Source organism: Loxodonta africana, chromosome 23 (genome assembly GCF_030014295.1).
Source record: "Loxodonta africana isolate mLoxAfr1 chromosome 23, mLoxAfr1.hap2, whole genome shotgun sequence".
Classification (NCBI taxonomy): Eukaryota; Metazoa; Chordata; class Mammalia; order Proboscidea; family Elephantidae; genus Loxodonta; species Loxodonta africana.
This window is the reverse complement of record NC_087364.1, coordinates 51,728,280-51,750,607: the sequence shown is the minus strand read 5'-3', so window position 1 is coordinate 51,750,607 and position 22,328 is coordinate 51,728,280. Positions and strand designations below refer to the sequence as shown.

At 37.0% G+C, this 22,328-nt stretch overlaps 1 protein-coding gene across 7 annotated transcripts in view; it reads right to left on the bottom strand.

The window, feature by feature from the left end:
* Positions 1-22,328, bottom strand: part of NLGN1 (neuroligin 1) — an 829,224-nt gene that overhangs the window by 68,652 nt on the left and 738,244 nt on the right. The window lies entirely within an intron of this gene.

The window sequence follows — 22,328 nt, the reverse complement described above, 5'->3', positions numbered from 1 at the left end:
AGTCAGTTCTGACGGTCACTGCCAGAGTCAGAGGCCAAAAAAAAAAAACAATACCAAAACCCACTGCCGTGGAGTCGATTTTGACAGGGGCAGAATTCAAACTCAGGCTGCTGGTGTACTAGTATTGGATCCACGGACCCTGCTGGTCAGACGAGGAACTACAAAACTTCTGCTACAAAATCCAGGAGAGCTCTCTCTCCCTGCCGAGATACACAGAAAAGGCCATTGGCAAGAAGAAAATGCCAGGCTAACTTGATTATAACCGTGGGCTTTGGTTAAATCATTAAAGGCTTATGAATTTTGTTTTCTCCTCTGCAAATAGTAAAAACCAAAAAAATCAGTTGCCGTGAGTCGATTGTAACTCAAGGTGACCTCATGTGGTCAGAATAGAACTGCTCCACAAAGGTTTTCAATGGCTGATTTTTTTTTTTTGGAGGTAGATCATCTGCCTTTCTTCTGAGGTGCCTCTGGGTGGACTTGAACTATCAACCTTTTGGCTGCAAATAATAATATTCTATAAGTAATAATACTTCCTTTCCAGCTTTTGAGTATATTTTTGTTTGACATTGAAATAGGAGTTTGAGAAGTTCCTAGCACAGTGCCTATCACATGGTAGGCACCCAAGGAATGCCAGTGGAATCTCAATCTCTGCTGAAGAAGTAAAATGGTGGAATTTGTGGCATCACAGTGGTAATATGGACAGAGTTCCTTTCCAGAGTCTTTCAGAGCATGTATTTGCCAGCTCCTCTAACTGCCGGGCAAATTTCACTTAACTGGCTGTATTCCTTCACTCGTGCAGGTATATGCCCAATGATAGGATTAACCTGAAGGGTAGCACCTTGATTTTGAGCTCTAGCACAGCCCTTCCACCCTGGCTATAATTATTTCCCTCTGCAAGTTAGTTTCCTTCATCCAGATCTCCTACAATTAGAAATGAGTGCTTTTGAAAAACTATAACCTTGACCACACATGCATCCTCACTCTTATTACTCTGAGTACTAGTGCTACTGATAATTGCTAATATGTATCACTTACAAGGAGTCAAATGTTATCCCAAGCCCTTTGTGTATCATTTCATTTAATGCTCACAACAAACTTACCAGGTATTCACTACGCTTGTTATTACCACTTAACAGATGAGAAAAACTGATGAACAGAATTCCCTTCTGTCCTAGTTATCTAGTGCTGCCGTAACAGAAATACCACACCTGGGTAGCTTTAAGAAACAGATTTTTTTTTCCCTCTTAGTTTAGGAGGCTAGAAGTCCAAATTCAGAGTGCTGGCTGTAGGGGAAGGCTTCCTCTCTCTGGTGGCTCTTGAGGAAGGTCCTTGTCTCTTCTGAGTTTCTGTTCCTGGGGGATTTTCATGTAGCTTGTCATCTCCCTTCCCTTGTTTCTGCTTGCTTCTCTATGCCTAATCTGCTCTTTTCATATCCCAGAAGAGATTGGCTGAAGATATAGTCTATACTTATAGTGCCTCATTAACATAACAAAGAAAATTCATTCCCAAGTGGGATTATAACCATAGGTATAAACCAAACGCACTGTCATTGAGTCAATCCTATTCATAGAGACCCTGTAGGACAGGCTAGAACTGCCTCACAGGTACACAGGTATAAAACCAAAATCAAACCCATTGCCATTGAGTCGATTCTGACTCGTAGCAACCCTATAGGACAGGGTAGAACTGCCCCATAGAGTTTCCAAGGAGCACCTGATGGATTCGAACTGCTGACATTTTGGTTAGCAGATGTAGCTCTTAACCATTAAGCATTTTTATAGGGGGTAGGATTTACAACGTATATTTGGGGGGACACAATTCAATCCATAACACCCTCTATGTATCGATAGCTATAAAGTTGACAGTACATTTGAATGCATGTTATGTGCTGGACAGTATGTTAGGTTCTGGGGATAAAAAATGACTTGGATAGGATCTTGGCCTATGACAAGTTTAGAGATTATTTCCAGGCATACAACAGACATTTAGTGAATTAAAATGATGCTACTTAAGTGAATGCATTAAACTAGTGAAAGCTCTTAAGTTTGTCATTACCAGTCTCTGCTTTCTAGTATACCTTCTATCTATAGTTTACCCAAGATTGAACCTACATGTTCAGATTGGCCTGTTGTTGCTGTCAGTTGCCATGGACTTGGCTCCAACTCATAGCAACCTTACGTACAACAGAACAAAATGTTGCCTGGTCTTGTTTTCTGGTTAATCCTCATCAATCTTTGCAGAGTATTAGGAGGAGCCCAAAGACCTCAGTGATTGGGGTCCAGGAATTAGAAAAAGTGGTACTTGGTGTGTCTGGAATACTCCCACGGAATAGCCAATCTCTATAAATGTTTCTGCTGTCTGTTTTCATAGATTTCTACCTTGACCTCTGATTATACTTCATCTCCCTTCTGAGGCAGGTGAATTCCTCTACATTTAAGCTTGGATTGCTGATGGTTTTCAAAAGTTGAATGATGTTTCCTACACCCCAGCTCTTTAGTGGCTTCTCTTCCAGCCAAGATGAACCATGTGGAATCAAGGCGATTCAGCACAATATTTCTGTCTAGTGGTTACTTCCCACTCCCTTTTCTTTAGAGGAAACCCTGGTGGCATAGTGGTTAAGTGCTACGGCTGCTACCAAAGGGTTGGCAGTTCGAATCTGCCAGGCGCTCCTTGGAAACTCTGTGGGGCAGTTCTACTCTGTCCTATAGGGTCGCTATGAGTCGGAATCGACTCGATGGCACTGAGCATGGTTTTTTTTTTTTTTTTTTTTGGTTTTTTCTTTAGAGCTCTCTGCTCTTCAGATTTCCCAGAGTGACTTCCCCACACACTCTCTGCTGTGAAACTTGTCTTCTTAAAACCCTTCACACCACAGTTGAGAAAAGGATCATTGTTGTAGGCATGATATTCTTCCTAGCAGTGTTTTCCTTCCAATGAGAGCTAAGATACCATAATCCAAAGAAGCAGATTTTGAACTGTGGACTTTTGTGCAATATCAGAAATAAGGGAAATAGGAGATTTCTCAGAGGCCCAATATCACAACCCAAAAACTTATTAAAAATTCACAGAATTATTGTTACACAGGAAATGGGTTATGAATAGGATTTTTCCATCCTGCCATGGAAAATTAGTGTAGATGGGTATATGGGCAGACTGAATGGATTTTTTTTTTTTTTTAAACGGAAAACCAAAAAGATTATCCATTTATCATTTCTCAAAGTAACACACTGTGCTATCTTGTATGAGATTACTAAATTTAAGCCTTGGCCCACAAACTATGCTTTAAAAATATTCTCTGATATTGTGTTGTAGCATTTAGCATTTGTTCTACAAATTTTTTTTTAATTAATTTAAAAACTAATAGTTTTGTCATTTTTCTTTGTCTACATTTACCCTTGAGGCTTCACATCACACCACTGTTAGATGATGTTTTCATTCGCAGGATCATTGTGTGTCTCTACAGCTGTTGTTTTCTTACTAGAAGAACCACAATATCTCCTCATTGGATATAACGTTCACTCTCTAGAATTTTTCAAAAATACCGAAAGCTCAAAATCTTACTCAAATTTCAAGAAATAACCTTCATCATTCTCTTGTTTATATATTCCACACGTCCATTTTCATTGCTTGCAGCTAAATCAACTTATTTAGGCTATATAGAGCTAACGTAAACCCAGATGTACGAAATCACAAGATTATTTGTAGAAAAAGAACTAAATTTTGATAAACACAGTTCTTTGTAAGAAAGACTAGCACAAAATGACATTATGTTTCTTTAAAAAATATAGACAGGCAGATAGATAGATAGATAGATACATCATAGATAGATACATCATAGATAGATAGATAGATAAATAGATAGATAGATAGATAGATAGAGCATTATCTTTTAGACCCAAAAGAAACACTGGTGATAATAAAGTACAGCCTCTTCACTTAAAAATAAAGTAAATGAGGCCCAGAAGTGTTCAGTTTTTATTAGCTGTCAAATCTAAACCCAAACACAAAGGTTCTAATTCTTAGATTCATTCCTTTTCTGTCATATAAAATATTTTGGGGGATGCTATGTTTTAAAATAGAGTATATGGGTAACTTTATGATCTCTCCTGTTTGGCAAATGAAGACTTTTTCAAATATCTTTGATGATATTTTAGAGGCATTATTCATAGTATCTGTGGCCATTGTATCACTAAAATATAAGCTTAAAAGTATATTTATGAATTATTGAAGATTTATTATACTAATACTCCAAAAGAGACCTGAAGAAACAGGGTAATAAGCCAGGGATAAAAACTGCAGAGTTTAAAGCCTGCCTGTGAGACAGTCCCGCAAGACAAATTCAGACCATGAACTTGAACTTGACTAGTGGGGGTTTAGAGAAATCTCCAGGTTCCAAAGTTTTTAGTTGTACATGACAGTCTAAGTGTCTGGGCATGAGCAATACTCCTAGCTAGATCGTCTTGATTCCACATGCTGAATAGTTTAGCTAATGCTGGCAACGGCTAATTCTTAGATAAAGGCTGAAACGTACCCAACTTGCATTAACTGTAACATGTCATCTTATTTGTTCCCTTGTTGTTGTTGTTGTTACATGCTATTGGTCCCAACTCATAGTGACCCTATGTGCAACAGAACAAAACACTGCTCAGTCCTGCCCCATCTTCACAATAGTTGTTATGCTTGACCCCATTGTTGCAGCTACCGTGTCAGTCCTTCTCATTGATGGTCTTCCTCTTTTTCACTGACTACTTTACCAAGCATGACATCCTTCTCCAGGGACTGATCCCTCCTGATAACATGTCCAAAGTATATGAGATGAATTACTCTCACCATCATTGCCTCTAAAGATCATGCTGGTGGTACTTCTTCCAAGATAGATTTGTTTGTTCTTTTGGCTGTCCACGGTGCATATCATGTTATAAATGTTCATATGTGGCAGAATATTTTGACATGGTCATTTGAACGAGGCTATATCAAAATGGAAAATCATCAATATGCAAATAGATATCACTTAAGCTCAGTCCATCCCCTACTCTCACTTTCTCCCTAACCTCTACCTAGTCACCCTATATTTGAACTTTATTTTACCCTCAACCTATCCCGTACCGTAGTGTGGGTCATTAATGGGGTGATGACCAGGAGTCAATATATGGACATCTGTTTTATAAATTACTTGTTGACAATTACTTGTGAAATTTATGTATTTATTTTTGTTTGCTTCAGAATGACTCTGGCATCAAAATAGCATGTATCCCATAGCTGCTGGCAGATAATACATGCTCAATAAATGGTTTTTGAATGATTGGAAGAGTAATTATGTGTCTGAACATCTAGATTAAATTCAAAAAAGTTTATTTAGTACCTCCTAAGCATTGGACAATCTGCTGAGGATTGGCAATACCAGATGAAAAATAAATTGTACTAAATATTCAGTAGTTTAGCGAAGAGGAAAGATAGCTGATTACAAACCGATGAAATGAGTGCTATAATAGTGGGGTATTTAAAATAAAACTACTTCTGCTGGGTTTTGAAGGAAGAGTTAAATTTATGAACAAAGTGGCAATGAGATTTTTTAGCAAGAGCTTAGCAATGCAAAGAAACACAAAAATATAAGTCAGTCCAGAGAATAGTGAAAAGTTCCATGTGGACAGAGAGGAGCATTGCTGGAGAGTGGGACAGAAGCAGAAAATGAAGGAAGAAAATTAGGTCATAATATGTGCTTCTCATTGGCAAATTAAAAAAAAATTATTAATTGAGTGGGAAGCATGTTGACTAAATAGCTATCCCCAAGAGCTTATAGGCCAATGCGGAAGACAAGCCAAAAATAATTAAAAATTAAGTAGTAATGGTAAATCATAGCAGGAACTATATAGCATACATTATTTATGTATTTCTCCGTTTCTTCAATAACCTAGTTCAATACTAAGCACAGGGTAGACACTTAATAAATGCATATTGAATACATACATAAGTAAATATAAAAAAATAAATGTCTTTGCCCTAAATTCTTGAGAACAAAATCCAATAATTATAACTTCTGCACAGTATCACTGATTTCTGGAACAAAAATTGATCTTCTCTTAAATTGCATGTGAAGACACCAAAACAGCTAGTTGAAAAGGTAATCCTCACTCAAAACAATTATTTTATTATAATTCTCACTCAAAAACAAGTAGGTAAAAAACAAGAAACAAAACCCTGGTTTCTTGGCTGAATTCAACCCTTTCTCAATAACAAAAATTAGGCTAAACAAGTTTTATGTTTAAGATTTTAAACATTTCAAGATAAAATTTCTGAAATATTTTTCAAAAACCCAATTAAAACATATCCTTCATGACCTTTTAAAATTAAATGAATGGATATTTTTTTCCCCACCATGCTTACTTATTGTCCAGCTTTCGCATGCATATGAGGCAATTGAAAATATCACTGCTTGGGTCAGGCACACCTTAGTCCTTAAAGTGACATCTTTGCTTTTTAACACTTTAAAGAGGTTTTTTGCAGTAGATTTGCCCAATGCAATGTGTTGTTTGCTTTCTTGACTGCTGCTTCCATTGGCGTTGATTGTGGAACCAAGTAAAATGAAATCCTTGTCAACTTCGATCTTTTCTCCATTTATCTTGGTGTTGTCTATTGGTCCAGTAGTGAGGATTTTTATTTTCTTTATGTTGAGGTGTAATCCATACTGAAGGCTGTAGTCTTTGATCATCAGTAAGTACTGCAAGTCCTCTTCACTTTCAGCAAGCAAGATTTTGTCATCTGCCTAATGCAGTCTTCCTCCAAACCTGATGTTGCATTCTCCATATAGTCCAGCCTCTCAGATTATTTGCTCAGCATACGTATTGGATAAGTACGGTGAAAGGGTACAACCCTGACGCCCACCTTTCCTGACTTTAAACCACATAGTATTCTCTTGTTCTGTTCGAACAACTGCCTCTTGATCTATGTACAGGTTCCTCATGAGCACAATTAAGTGTCCTGGAGTTCCCATTCTTCTCAATGTTATCCATAATTTGTTATGATCCACACAGTCAAATGCTTTTGTATAGTCAATAAAACTCAGGTAAACATCTTCCAACATTCTCTTATTTCAGCTGAGATCCTTTTGACATCAGCAATGATATCCCTTGTTTCATGCCCTCTTCTAAATCCAGCTTGAATTTCTGGCAGCTCCCTGTCAATGTACTGCTGCAACCACTTTTGAATGATCTTCAACAATATTGACTTGTGTGTAATATTAATGATATTGTCCAATAATTTCTGCATTTGGTTGGATCACCTTTCTTTGGAATGGGCATAAATCTGGACCTCTTCCAGTTCATTGGCCAAGTAGCTGTCTTCTAAATTTCTTGTTATAGATGAGTGAACACTTCCAGTGCTGCATCAGTTTGTTTAAACATCTCAATTTGTATTCTGTCAATTCCTGAAGCCTAGTTTTTATCCAATGCTTTCAGTACAGCTTGAACTTCTCCAGTACCATTGGTTCTTGATCATACACTACTTCCTGAAATGACTGAAGGTCAACAAATTCTTTTTGGTACCATGAATGTACATTCCTTCCATCTTCTTTTGATGCTTCCTGCATCCTTCAGTATTTTGCCCATAGAATCCTTCAATATCACAACTGGTGGCTTGAATTTTTTCTTCAGTTCTTTCAGGCTGAGAAATGCTGAATGTGTTCTTCCCTTTTGGTTATCTAAATCTAGGTCTTCGTACAAGTCATTATAGTACTTTGTCTTCTCCAGCTGCCCTTTGTAATTTTCTGTTCAGCTCTTTCATTTCGTCTTCTGTTTGCTTTAGCTACTTGACATTCAAGAGCAAGTTTAAGAGTCTCTTCTGACATCCATTTTGGTCTTTTCTTTCTTTTTAATGACCTCTTGCTTTCTTCATGTATGATGTCCTTGATGTCATTCCACAACTTGTCAGGCCTTCTGTCATTAGTGTTCAGTGGGTAAAATCTGTTCTTGAGATGGTCTCTAGATTCAGGTGGAATATACTCAAGGTCGTACTTTGGCTCTGGTGGATTTGTTCTAATTTTCTTCGGCTTCAGCTTGAACTTTCATAAGAGTAATTGCTGCTGTGTTCCATAGTTGGCCCCTGGCCTTGTTCTGACTGATAATATTGAACTTTTCCATTGTCTCTTTCCACAGACGTAGTAGATTTGATTTCTGTGTATTCCATCTGGTGAGGTCCACCTGTATAGCTGCATTTATCAGTTTGTCGTACTGTGGGGGCTTGTGTGTTGCTGTGATGCTGGAAGTTATGCCACTCGTATTCAAATGCTAGCTGATTCACCCATAGTGGACGGGTTTCAGCTGAGCTCCCAGACTAAGACAGACTAGGAAGAAGGACTTGGCAGTCTACTTCTGAAAACAAATTAGCCAGTGAAAACCTTATGAATGGCAGCAGAACATTATCTAATGTAGTGCCAGAAGATGAGCCCTCAGGTTGGAAGGCACTCAAAAGAAGACTGTGGAAGAGCTGCCTCCTCAAAATAGAGTTAACCTTAACAATGTGGATGGGGTCAAGCTTTTGGGACCTTCATTTGTTGACGTGCAAGACTCAAAATAAGAAGAAACAGCTGCAAACACCCCTTCAGAATCAGAATGTAGAATGCATGAAATATGAATTTAGGAAAATTGGGAGTTGTTAAAAATGAAATGGAATGCTTGAAGATAGATATCCTAGGCATTAGTGAACCGAGATGGACTAGTATTGGCTATTTTGAATGGGACAATCATATCGTCTACTATGCAGTGAATAACAAATTGAAGAGGAACCATGTCACACTCATTGTCAAAAAGAACATTGCAAGATCTATCCTGAAGTACATGGCTGTCAGTGATAGGATAATATCCATACACCTACAAGGAGGACCAGTTAATAGGACAACTATTCAAATTTGTACACCAACCACCAATGCCAAATCTGAAGAAACTGAAGATTTTTACCAACTTCCATTGTCAGAAATTGATCAAACATGCAATCAGGATGCATTGATAATTGCTGGTGATGGGAATGGGAAAGTTGGAAACTAAAGAAGAAGGATTGGTTGTTGGAAAATATGGCCTTGGTGATAGAAATTATGCCAGAGATTGAATGATAGAATTTTGCAAGACCAATGCCTTCTTCATCACAAACACTTTTTTCACTCTCTACCACTAAATATATATATATATATATGTCTTTTTTTTTGTAGGTATCCAGCTATATGGTCAATGTACAATGAAACTTCAGAGGTTTAAGCTCAGTAGCCTAGTTGGAGTATGATAGTAATTGACTTTGAATAAGCCACATTTATTTTTGTTTGTTTGTTTAACAGACAGGTATAAAAGAGGGCCAACAAGAAATTCTCATTGACCTTACAGTATTTTCAGGGTTGAATAAGAAACCTACTTAAAGTACATTTCATAGTTATGTACAGTGCTCAACAGCTCAGATAATTTTATTTGAAGATAAATGTTTTTAATTGAAAAAATGAAATAAAAAAAAGATCGGAAAGTATGTGTACAAGTTGCAAAGCCTGGGACATAGCACCTGAGTATTCGTAATGATCCTACTCCATGATGCTTTGTTGCAGTTGTAATTTTGCAAAGCAGATAACACCTGTCAGCACTTTCTTCATAATGTGAACAAGGTGGCCTGTTCCAACAACTACACGAACACCATCAAAAGACATGATTTGTAATTTCATTTTTGGTGAGAGGCACACTTTTCACAGAATGACAGGTCATAGAGTTGCAAATCAGCCTTGTTCTTTGATCTCTGTCAAGAACAAAACTGGGGAGCAAAAATAGCTTTGTTCTTTTTTTTCTTTTGCTTATTTACTGTATAATTTTTTTAAAAATATCGCTGTATAATTTGACTGACAGTTTAAAAGGAAACCCAGTTGTACCATTGCACTATGTACTAATAAACAACTATACACTGTGATTATTGCTTTTCACAAGTGTAACAGAGCAGTGTTTGTGACATTCAATGCTACTTTCTAACAGCAGGTGGAAATTTGATACAGGAAAAATATATTAAGGAGATCTCTGTGTATATAAATCTGATTAAGGGTTATGTGCATGTAAATGCATGTTACAGTTAACAGGAATGGAGGAGAGCCCCAATCAAACCCTTAACATTTGCCTTTGGAAAAATAGATTTCTTGAAATTCAGTTCATTTTGGCTGTATGAAATGAAAGTCAAATATGATATTCCCTGTTCACTGTATGTGAAGAAGAGCCTGTGAGGATAGCAAGGGAAGGGAAGTTGTGGAAGCGGGTGGGTAATATCTGAGAACTTATTTGATTAACAGTTGTTGTTGTTAGTTGCCCTGAAGTCAGCCCCCATTTGTAGTGACCCCATGCACAAAGAAAGGAAATGTTGCCCAGTCCTGCACCATCCCTATTATTGGTTGGGGGTCGGACCATTGTGATTCATTGGCTGATTTCCAGAAGCAGAGTTCTGGGTTTTTCTTTCAAGTTCACCTTAGTCTGGAAGTTCAACTGAAACCTCTTCAGCATCATAGTAACAGGCAAGCCTCCACTGACAGATGGGGGGTGGCTGTATATGAAGTGTACAGGGCAGGAATCAAACCAGGATCTCTGGCATGGAAGGCAAGAATTCTACCACTGAACCGCCAATGCCCTCTTTTTTTTTTTTTTTTAATTATTATGCTTTAAGTTAAAGTGTACAATTCAAGTCAGTTTTTCATACAAAAACTTATACACACTTTGTTATGTGACCCTAGTTGCTCTCCCTACAATGTGACAGTACATGCCTTCCCTCCACCCTGTACTTCCCGTGTCCATTCAACCAGCTCCTGTCCCCCTCTGCCTTCTGATCTCGCCTCCACACAGGAGCTGCCCACATAAACCTGTGTATCTACTTGAGCTAAGAAGCACACTCCTCACCAGTATCATTTTCTGTTTTATAGTCCAGTCTCATCTTTGTCTGAAGAGTTGGCTTTGAGGATGGTTTTAGTTTTGGGCTAACAGAAAGTACAGGGGCCATGACATCTGGAGTCCCTCCAGTCTCAGTCAGACCATTAAGTCTGGCCTTTTAACTAGAATTGTGTTTGTGTTCCCTGGCACCAATGCCCTCTTAACAGTTATACAACTAACTAATAAATCGCATTCACATATGCAAACTAACACTTGTATGCAATCATAAAGAAATTATCTTATTGACGTGCATGCACACATAAATACACATCTTAATTATTTGAATAAAATCACTTTGATGACTATAACCTTTATCAAAAATAGATCTCGTATTTTTATAATTTAAAGTATTTTAAAATTTAAACTAATTGTATGGCTACATCTCAAATGACAAATGTATCTCTCTTAGGACCTTGAAAGTTTGCACGTTTTCATTTTTTCTAAAATTAAAAATGAGCCATTGGATCATCATTTCTAATACTCTAAGTTTCTCAGTAGGATTGGTGTTAGTTGATCAACAGGTTTAGGTTTTTTTCTTATTAAAATGTCCAAAACTCTGCTAGGTGCTATTTCTGTGCTTGATACTTTCTCTGTCTTTAAAAAAGTGGAGCAAATTCTGCATTTGGGGAAAAAAGTCTAAAGCTCTTATTCGCTATCCTACTTAAATACAACTCAACAAAGTAGGAATTGTGCTTTCCAAGTCATATAATAATTTACTTTCTTAGAGACTGAGTTGCAGCACAGTGTGCTCAAGTGTTGTACCTTTTCCACCCTTAAATCCCAAGTGGCATCAAGTTCCCATTTATTGAATGCCCCTGATATTCCAGTCACCTAGCTGTAAATTGGCTTCCCTCCCAGTCTAATAACTTGGAGACTTTTGTAAAACAATTGTAATATTAAAATTCAGACAAGTGACCCAAAAATGGCCCAAGAGGGCAGGCCTGCAATTTCCTGATTCACACTTTCCTTATTCCCTCATTTGTTAAGTTTTGCAACATCAATTTTTATACTGTTGCTGTTTTATCCTGGCCAAATGGTTGCTGAATTTTAATGAAATGTCTCCCTTTGACAAATGAGTTATTGTTTGATATATTACATTAGGGATGTAGAGAATAAACTACTTATGGATACTAGATATTTGGATAAAACACATTTACATAATACTAGACTATTAGTGTAATGAGTTCTATTAGTTGTAAAAAACAGATAATACAGAGCAGATTTGGAAACATGCTGAATGATGGACAGACATATATATGATTTAAATTCCAGTTTCTGAAATGAAATGGCAAGCAATTTCACATTATACAACTTAAAATTTTTTTGTTTGCTGTGGCGCAAGGGAAAATTTTACTTTCGTGAAATAGTTTTGAAAGACGGGGAAGTTTTTCTGATCATTATCAATCACTCAAATGATGTAATAGTTGAAGGAACTGAAATAGGTGCTGAAGAGTAATTTAAAAATAAAAAACCCAGAGCTATGCTCCCCTTCACACATAGTGCTTCCATCTTACAAGGGAAAGGTGTTTGTTTTCCCATGGGATGGTGTGGGGTTTAGATTAAGAGTACTCTTTTTTCTGGGTCTTCCGTTCAAACTTATTTTCAAAAGCATTCACTCAGACACTGCCTCAGTAAAAGAAAACATTTAAAGCAAACTCCCACATATTCAGAAGCTAAATAGCCAAGTAGCTCGACTACTCATATTTAAAAATAGTATTATTATATGCTAATTATGTGCTTGATGATGAGGCACTTCAAGATGCTGGAGTGTGTTTCTAATCATTGTGGAAAGAGAAATTATATTTGGTATGACTTCCATGTTTAGTGCGGGTTATTTTATTCTAGCTATAGTATGAACTCACATATTCTAACTCCACTAATTTTCTTCTAACCAGAATATTTAATTATCACAGGCATAAGATGGTGATTAAGAACCCTGCTGGCTCTTTGAAGTGAACTTAAGTCCATTCTCTATTCTGCCCCTAACTAGCTTTGTAAACTTGGGCAAGAGCCGAGATTCTTTTTTTTTAAATTGTGCTTTAGATGAAGGTTTACAGAACAAACTAGTTTCTCATGAAACAGTTGATACATGTATTTTTTTATGACATTAGTTAACAACCCCACAACCGTCAACACGCTCCCTTCTTGATCTATTATCAGCTTTCCTGACCCATCCTGCCTTCTAGTCCTTGCCCTTGGGCTGTTGTGCCCTTTTAGTCTCGTTTTATGGGCCTGTCTAATCTTCAGGAACCAAGGTTCTTTAAGCCTCACTTTTGTCATCTGAAAAATAGGATAACCAAGTCTCCAACTTCCTACTGTTGTTTTGAGAATAAATAATAAAATGAAGATCCAGTCCTGCAATGTAGGATGGCTTTATATACAGTATTAATTATGCTTGTTATCATTATTGTTATTTCACTTAGGGCTGGAGAGGCAGTTTAGTGAGGTGGCTAAGAGCATGGACTCTGAAGTTGGATTGACTCGGGTTCCAGTCTTAGTCTTGCCATTTTTTTAATGTGTGAATTTTGATATCTTTTCTAAGGTTTCTAACTCTCAGTTTCTTTCTTGGTAGCAGAGGCTTGTAATAATCCCTATTTTGTAGGATTGTTGTAAGGGTTAAAAAATGTAACACACATAAAGTACTTATTGTAGTAACTCAAATATAGCAACTACTCAATAAATGGTAGCCCATCTTTTTTTTTTCCGGTGTCGTTATTATTATTTTTACTATTATTGGCTATTATTTTGTATCTTAATTTCTGTAAATACTCTGGGTGAACAGATATTTATTTTATACATATTCATATAAACCATAGCTCATAAATATATAACATGAAAAACTAAAACCCAGAAAAAATACCCAAAAGAACTTTATAAAAGCATAAAGTGCTGAACAAGCACACAGGATACTATTTTTATTATTAACATAATTCTTCGGGTGTTGGTTTTGAATTCAAAACTTTATTCTCTTTGATAAATGTCATCTCTTTGATAAGTGTCATTTAAGTATTAACAATATAGAACTCAAATGGTTATTAAAAACTATTTTACAAATCTTTCAATTTTACTATTGGTAAGGTCCTTAGGTGGCACAAATGGTGTGCTCTTGAGTACTAATCTAAAAGTTGGCTGTTCAAACCCACCCAGTGACATTTTTGAAGAAAAGTCCTGGCAATCTGCTTCCCTTAAAATTACAGACAAGAAAACCCTACAGAACAGTTCTACTCTATAACTCCTGGGGTTGTCATGAGTTGAAGTTGACCGGGTAGCAACAAACAACAAGAAGCACTGGAATGTATTTATTAAATAATATGTTGATTGATTCATTCATTCAGTAAATATGTATTGGGTACCTACTGTGTGCCAGGAGCTGTGCTTGGTGTGGAGGATAAGTGGAGGATACAAAGGTAATTAAAGCACAGTCCCTGACATCCAGGAACCTACTGTCCCAACAAACCCACTATATTACCTTAACCAATGAGAAAACCAAGATATAGGTTAAACATAGGGAGTGATTTTCCCAGGACCCCATCAAGTCAAGATAAGGCTAGAAGTCCATGGCATTTCTGACCTAAGAACGTCTCCACTTAGAAGTTCCACCCCAGACCCAACAGGCTCTTTTTTGGGACTCTCTTGGACTTGGTTGATCCCCTAATAGGGTTGTCTAATTTCCTAAGCAGCTAAATGCTTACAGTTGCCCAACTGATGGGACTTAAAGTTGTTCTTTTCTCTGGCCCACACTCTGGTTCCTAGATGAGAATAAAACAATCAACCACTGGCCATGCTGCAGAAACAGTATATAACACAGGATACATCATGAAGCTCCTGACCTGATTTGGGATCTCGAGGCTGGCTACTTCCCCTCTGAGTCCTCTCTGAGTACTTTTCCTGGAGTCCTCTTTCCTTGCACCATTCCCTCCATGATCTGTCTGTACGTTGGTCCCTCTACTATTTCAATTACTTCTTTGAGAGCAGAGAGAGTTTATGTTTGTGTCATCCCTTCTCAAGACATGTAGTACGGTTCTTTGTGCATGGTAGGCTCTCAACATTTAGATAAACATAATTATTAAGAAAATTACTAATCTACCCTGAATCTGGAGGAGCCCTGCTAGCGCAATGGCTAAAGCAGTAGGCTGCTAACCGACAGGTAGGCGGTTTGAACCAACCAGCTGCTTTGCAGGAGAAAGATGTGGCAGTCTGCTCCTGTAAAGATTACAGCCTGAACTACACTATGGGGCAGTTCTGCTCTGCCCTATGGGGTCGCTATGAGTCGGAATCCACTTGGTGGCAATGGGTAACCCTGAATCTGCTGGCCTTTTGAATTATTATGTATAGTTGATGCCCTTCCCTCATGGCTTGCCTTTGCGTTTTCTATTTCTAAATCTGAACATTCTTTTAGTCTCAGATAACATGCCATCTCATTCAGAAAATCTTCAGGTTACTGGTAAAGCAAAAGTATTATCTCCCTAAACTCCGAAAGTATTTTGTTTTGTGCCAGGCATTGGCTAAGTGTTTTACCTGGGCGCCAGGGTCAGAACAATGTTAAGGTGTGCATGTTCTTGGCTGCTGCCATCCTCCACCAGAGGGCTTGGCTTTGTTCAGATTACAGCTCAATAATACTGAAACAAAACCAGTATTATCCCTTTTGCAGAGGAGGAAAGTAAAGCTCAAAGAGGTTAATATATCTTGTCTAATGTCGAACATCTCCTAATGTGGGAGTGAATATACAAATCCAAGGCTGGTTTCTAAGGTTTGTGCTGTTAAGTGTTATGCTCAGCTTAACAATTCCTGCTTCCTATGTTATATACTTATCTTCCAGAAGTGACCATGTTCTTCAAGGTTGGGGTTCATGCACAATATACCACTAACACCCCTCAAAGCACTTAGAACATAGTCTGCATAGAAAGTACCCAATGAATACCTTTTTAATAACTAAGTTTAGTTTAAGCATCAACAATGAACTAAAGACCTGCTTTATTGATTCCTGAGCTACCTGGCGAAAAGGAAAGAGATAAAGATGTTAGACAAACTTGGCGCTTCCCAAGGGAGAAGTAAAAACAACCCCTTCTGACTTGACATGGTAAAAATAAACAAACAAAACAATGCTCTGTGAAGAAGCACCGGCTGGCAAATATAAACCAGAATCTGTAACCTACCATAAATGATAAATTGCATACGCTAGTCAACGTGGTAGTTGTGAAGCACAAGCATTAGGCAAAACTGCTGCAATTTGTTTTGATTAGTCTTTGGTGACATTTTTTGCCTTGCATGCTGTTAACCACCTACCACGAGAAAGTAAAAGAAACTACTTTCAACTCTTTTCAGGCCTTGGAATTGTTAAAAGAAAATAGTAAAAGAACCAAAGAGACTGAAATGAAATTTAAAACTAAAAGCAAATGGGACTGGGTAAGACAAAGGGTTGGGGGGCTAAGAGAGTGAAATGACGCAGGTTTTTCAAACACAAGGTGCAAATGTACACATAAAATAGATGTTGCAGAATGCTGTATTTGACGGTCACCACTTTGGGCTTTTGCAATAGCTATCTTTCTGAAATCAACTGTGCTAGTTTTATTAAAATTGTTTATTTTCTGTTTTATCACTAATCTCACTTACCAATAAACATTCATTGAATGCCTATTGTGTTCTAGACTTTATGCTAGAAAGTGGGATATAGTGAGAATAAAAGTCCCTGCTCTCAAGGAGGCCATAAGAGGTGTGTGAGAACTTGGGCAGTACAATAAAAAGACACAAATGCAGTGCAAAACTAGAACATCACCATTTCAATAGATATTTATTTCAGTTGATTTCTATCATAGGACACCACAACCAACAATTTTTTTTTTTTAGTAAACTACATTCATGCTACTATTTTCCTTCTCATGTTTCAATATTTATCTTTGAGTGTAATTAAAATTTTTCACCTCTTTGTGTACCTGATCTTTGTATTCATTACTTTGTCAAATAAGCACTGTGATCCACTCAGATTTGGTGATCCATTTATTCAATAAGTCTTTATTGAATTCAATTTACTTATTTATTCAATAAACCTTTATTGAATATATACTACAGTTGAATATACTGAGATATATGGATGATAATACACAGCTCTTGCCCTCAAGATACTTATAGTCCAGAACTAACTGCACTGTACAATGTGGTAACCACTAGCTACATGTTGTCATTTAAATTTTAATTAAAATATATTAAAAATTACATTAAAAATTCAACTCTTCAGTAATACTAGCCACATTTCAAGTACTTAGTAGCATTACGTGTCTAGAACTTTTTGTATTAGACAGTGAAGTTATACTAGATTTTCATCGTCACAGAAAGTTATATCAGATAATACTGGTGAGAATAGGGCGGTGATGAAGCTGAGGAAATGAAGGTTCAATATAATTTTGACACGTGGAAAGAATTGCTAAAGAGTTGTACAGAGTGCTATGGAAGTTTAGAGATCAGGAAAGGCTTCACAGAGACAGTATCTTTTGGGTTTCAAAGAATAGAATCAAGCAAGTTCAAGGAGAAAGTTCAAAGAGCAGTAGTACACCAAGACCTTCAAATATAGTTGGGCAGGTTGTGTATGTCATAATTCGTAAGAGTCACATTCCTATCTTAGTTATGTTACAGGGGTCTGGCTATGAACTATACTCATTCCTGTCTCTGGGTTTGTGAACATGCTGTTTCCTGAATCTGGAGATCTTTACATTTTCTCATATCTCTTCACTATGGACTGCATTTCATGTTTAGTTCCTCTTGAATTTTTTTTTTTTTTTGATCCTTCCATCTCCAATCCATAAGATTATCCTTGAATTATAGAACCTTCTCTACTCTGAATTCCTACAGAAATTTTAGGGATGTGTATAGCTTATATTGCTTCCTTGACTACACTCCAATGACCAAGTAGATGGGTAGAGTCAATGTTCTCTGTCACTTCTATTTCCCTTACAGCAATACTGAGCATACAGTGCTGGAACCCCTGGCTAACTGACTGATATTTTAACTAATTATAACTTGATCTTATTCGACTTTAAAACATATTAAATTTACATTATTAGGCACGCTAAAGTCCTAGGAATAAAATGATGAGCACTGAGTATGATCTAGAAAAGTAATATGATAATATTTTTGACAAACTAATTTATATATACAAGGATGACAAAATCCTGAGGTTAATCCTTATGTAATGTGACACTATTTTTTTACTACTTGAACAACTGTCCATTGACATTTGTGTTTACCTTAATATTTGGTTTAGTGTTTTTACATGTTGAGGTGGAATATACTGAATAATTTTTAGTCATTTTACTCATTGCTAAGTTCCTTTTATATTAATAATGTGATATACCTGAATAACAATAATTCTGACACAAGTTACTCAGTGTAAGTTACTGACTACTTGTCACCTTTTCTAATGTTTTCGAATTTTATATTTTCCTAGTTAGCAGAGGTCTTTAGAATCTTTTTTTTTTAGTGAGCAGAGGTCTAGAGAAGATTCTAAAGACAGTCTACTCTTTTACTGATAACATCATTTATGTGGTTTTCTCATGAATTACTATGGGGCAATGGTTTATTTTTATTCAAGATCATCTTTGAATTGTTCCCTGTCATTCAAGGTTGAGCTTTACTTTAAACTAAAAAACAGTAATTCACATATATTGTTTATAAGCACAACCATGCCTTCTGTAAATAGGAGGAACATTGACTGCTCTCACCATGAGACCTTCTTTCATTTCAATTCAATCCAATATCTGAGACACAACTTCCAGGACCCAGGCAAATAATGAAATGACTTGAAAAGGTGTGTTCACACCTGTGTTTTCTGTAAATAAGCTAAAATTTGGTAGAGTTTTTTAGGGGTGTTTAGATTCCAAATGCCCCTCCCCCCTTTTTTTGTAGAGGTGAGCAGAGACTTAGCATGTAAGCAATAAATATCTGATATCTGTTCTCTCACCTCATTGCAGTGTGTCTTAGCATTTTCTTCCTCTACCTTCGATCTGTCCTCCACCTTCACTCCAACATTTATCTCCACAGCTATTGTAATTTCATCATACTATCATTTTTTTTATCATTATTTCACTAAAGCTGCCATAAAATATATATTTTTTTAAATAAACAGGAATGGAATAAAATAAATTCGGCTTCTTTGAGTAACTACTTAGGATTTATTCGCACATTTAATCTTTTAACCAATAGTACTGAAGAATCCTCTATATTTTGAAGATAACCTTACCAGTAAAAAGAAAGATGAGATTAAGATCCTTCCAAACGGAGGCTCATAATGTAGTGATGGAATCAGTGGGAAAGATTCAAAACAAAAGAATTCAATAATTTTTGTTGTTGTTGTTAGGTGCCATGGAACCAGCCCCAATTCATGGTGATCCCATGCAAAACGTAGCAAAACGCTCCCCTGTCCTGTATCATCCCCATGAGTAGTTGCAAATAGGACTGTTGTGAGCATAGGGTTTTTACTAGGTGATTTTTGGAAGTAGATACCCAGGCTTTTCTTCCTAATCTGTCTCAGTCTGAAAGCTCCACTGAAACCTGTTCAGCACTATAAAAAAAAAAGAAAGAAAGAAAACCCGTTACTATCAAGTTGATTTCGACTCATAGTGACCCTATAGGACATAGTAGAACTGCTCCATGGCATTTCCAAGGAGTGGCTAGTGGATTTGAACCACTGACCTTTTTGTTAGCAGTCATAACTGTCAACCATTGTGCCGTCTGGGCACCTTCAGCATCATAGCAACACACAAATCACCCTGATAGTCAGTTGGTGGCTGTACATGACGTGCATTGGCTGAGAATCAAATCCATGTCTCCCACATACAAGATAATAATTCTACCACTGAAATATTAGGTGCTATGGAACCCAGTAAGTTTGTCATACTGGGATGACTTGCTAGTTGCTGTAATGCTGTAAGCTATGCCATCGGTATTTCAAATACGAGCAGGGTTACCCATGGTGGACAGATTTCAGTGGAGCTTCCAGACTAAGAAGGACTGTGAAGAAGGACCTGGTGATTTACTTCTGAAAAAGCTGGCCAGTGAAAACATTATGGATAGCAGTGGAATGCTGTCTAATATAGTCCTGGAAAATGAGTTCCTCAGGTTGGAATATACTAAAAATATGACTGAGGAAGAGCTGCCTCCTCAAAGTAGAGTCAACCTTAATGATATGGATGGAGTTAAGCTTTTGGAAACTTCATTTGCTGATGGGGCATGACTTAAAATGTGAAGAAACAGCTTAAAGCATCAATTAATAATCAGAACCTGGGTGTACAAAGTATGAATCAAAGAAAATTGGAAGTTGTTGAAAATGAAATGGAACATTTGAAGACTGATATCCTAGGCATTAGTGAGATGAAAAGGACTTGTATTGGCCATTTTGAATGGGACAATCATATGGTCTACTATTCTGGGCATGACACACTGAGGAGGAAAAATGTCATATTCATTGTCAAAAAGAACATTTCAAGATCTATCCTAAAGTACATAGCTGTCAGTGATAGAATAGTATCCATACACCTGCAAGGAAGACCAGTTAATACAACTATTATTCAAATATATGCACCACGAGAGCCAAAGTACAACCTTGAGGATATTCCATTTGAATTTTGAATAGATCTGACACATTGAACTCTAATGACTGAAGACCAGGTGAGTTGTAGGATGACATCAAGGACATCATGTGTAAAGAAACCAAATGTCATTAAAAAGAAAGAAAAGGCCAAAATGGATATCAGAAGAGACTCTGAAACTTGCTCTTGAACTTAGAATAGCTAAAGCAACAGAAGAAATGAGAAGACAAAGTAAAATCTTATAATGAAATGTGCAAAAACCTGAAGTTAGAAAACCAAAAGAGAAGAACATGTTCAGCATTTCTCAGGCTGAAAGAACTGAAGAAAAAAATTTAGGCCTTGAGTTGCAATACTGAAGGATTCTGTGGAGAAAATGTTGAACAAAGCAGGAAGCTTCAAAAGAAGATGAAATGAATACACAGAGTCACTGTACCAAAAAGAATTGGTTGATGTTCAGCCATTTCAGGAGGTAGCATATGATCAAGGACTGATGGTATTGAAGGTAGAAGTCCAAGCTACACTGAAGGCATTGGTGAAAAACAAGGCTCCAGGAAATGACAGAATACCAATTGAGACATTTCAACAAACAGATGCAATACTGGAAATGTTTGCTTGCTTGTCTATGTCAAGAAATTTGGAAGAGAGCTACCTGGCACACCAACTAGAAGAGATCCATATTTGTGCTCATTTCAAAGAAAGGTGATTCAACTGAATGTGGAAATTATCAAACATCATTACTATCACATGCAAATAAAATTTTGCTGAAGATAATTAAAAAATGGGTGCAGCAGTATATTTATAGGAAACTGGGAAATCTAAGCTGGATTCAGAAGAGGACTTGGTACAAGAGAAATCACTACTGATGTCACATCTTGGCTAAAAGCAGAGAATACCAGAAAGATATTCCAGAGAATACCAGAAAGATATTACCTGTGTTTTATTGACTATGCAAAGGCACTCAACTGTGTGGATCTTAATGATTTATGGATAACATTGCAAAGAACGGAAATTCCAGAACACTTAATTGTGTACACAGAACAACAGGCAGTTATTTGAACAGAACAAGGGGATACCGGGTGGTTTAAAATCAGGAAAGGTGTGTATCAGGGTTGTATCCTTTCATCATACTTATTCAATCTGTATGCTGAACCAATAATCTAAGAAGCTGGGCTATATGAAGAAGAACGTAGAATCAGAATTTGAGGAAGACTCTTTAACAACCTGTGACATGCAGATGACACAAAGTTGTTTGCTGAAAGTAAGGAGAATTTGAAGAACTTATAAAAAACTACGGCCTTCATTATGGATTACACTTCAACATAAAGAAGACAAAAAATCTTCACAACTGGACCAATAAGCATCATCATGGCAAACAAAGAAAGTATTGAAGTTGTCAAGAATTTAAGTTTACTTGGATCCGCAATCAACACGCATGAAAGCAGCAGCCAAGAAATCAAAGGACATATTACATTAGGCAAATCTGCTCCAAAAGACCTCTTTAAGGTGTTAAAAAGCAAAGGTGTCATTCTGAGGACTAAGATATGCCTGACCCAAACCATGGTATTTTCAATTGCCTCCTATGCATGTGAAAGCTAGACAGCGAATAAGGAAGACCGAAGAGGAACCAATGCATTTGAATCCTGGTGTTGGTAAGGAGTGTTGAATATGTCAAAAGAATAAACAAGTCTGTCTTGGAAGAAGTACAACCGGAATGCTCCTTAGAAGTGTGGATGTCACCTGATCAAAAAGCTGTCAACTGTGTGCCTGAGCTTACATCTTCTCTCCCTGCCTGGTGCCTTATTCCATTACCTGACCTACT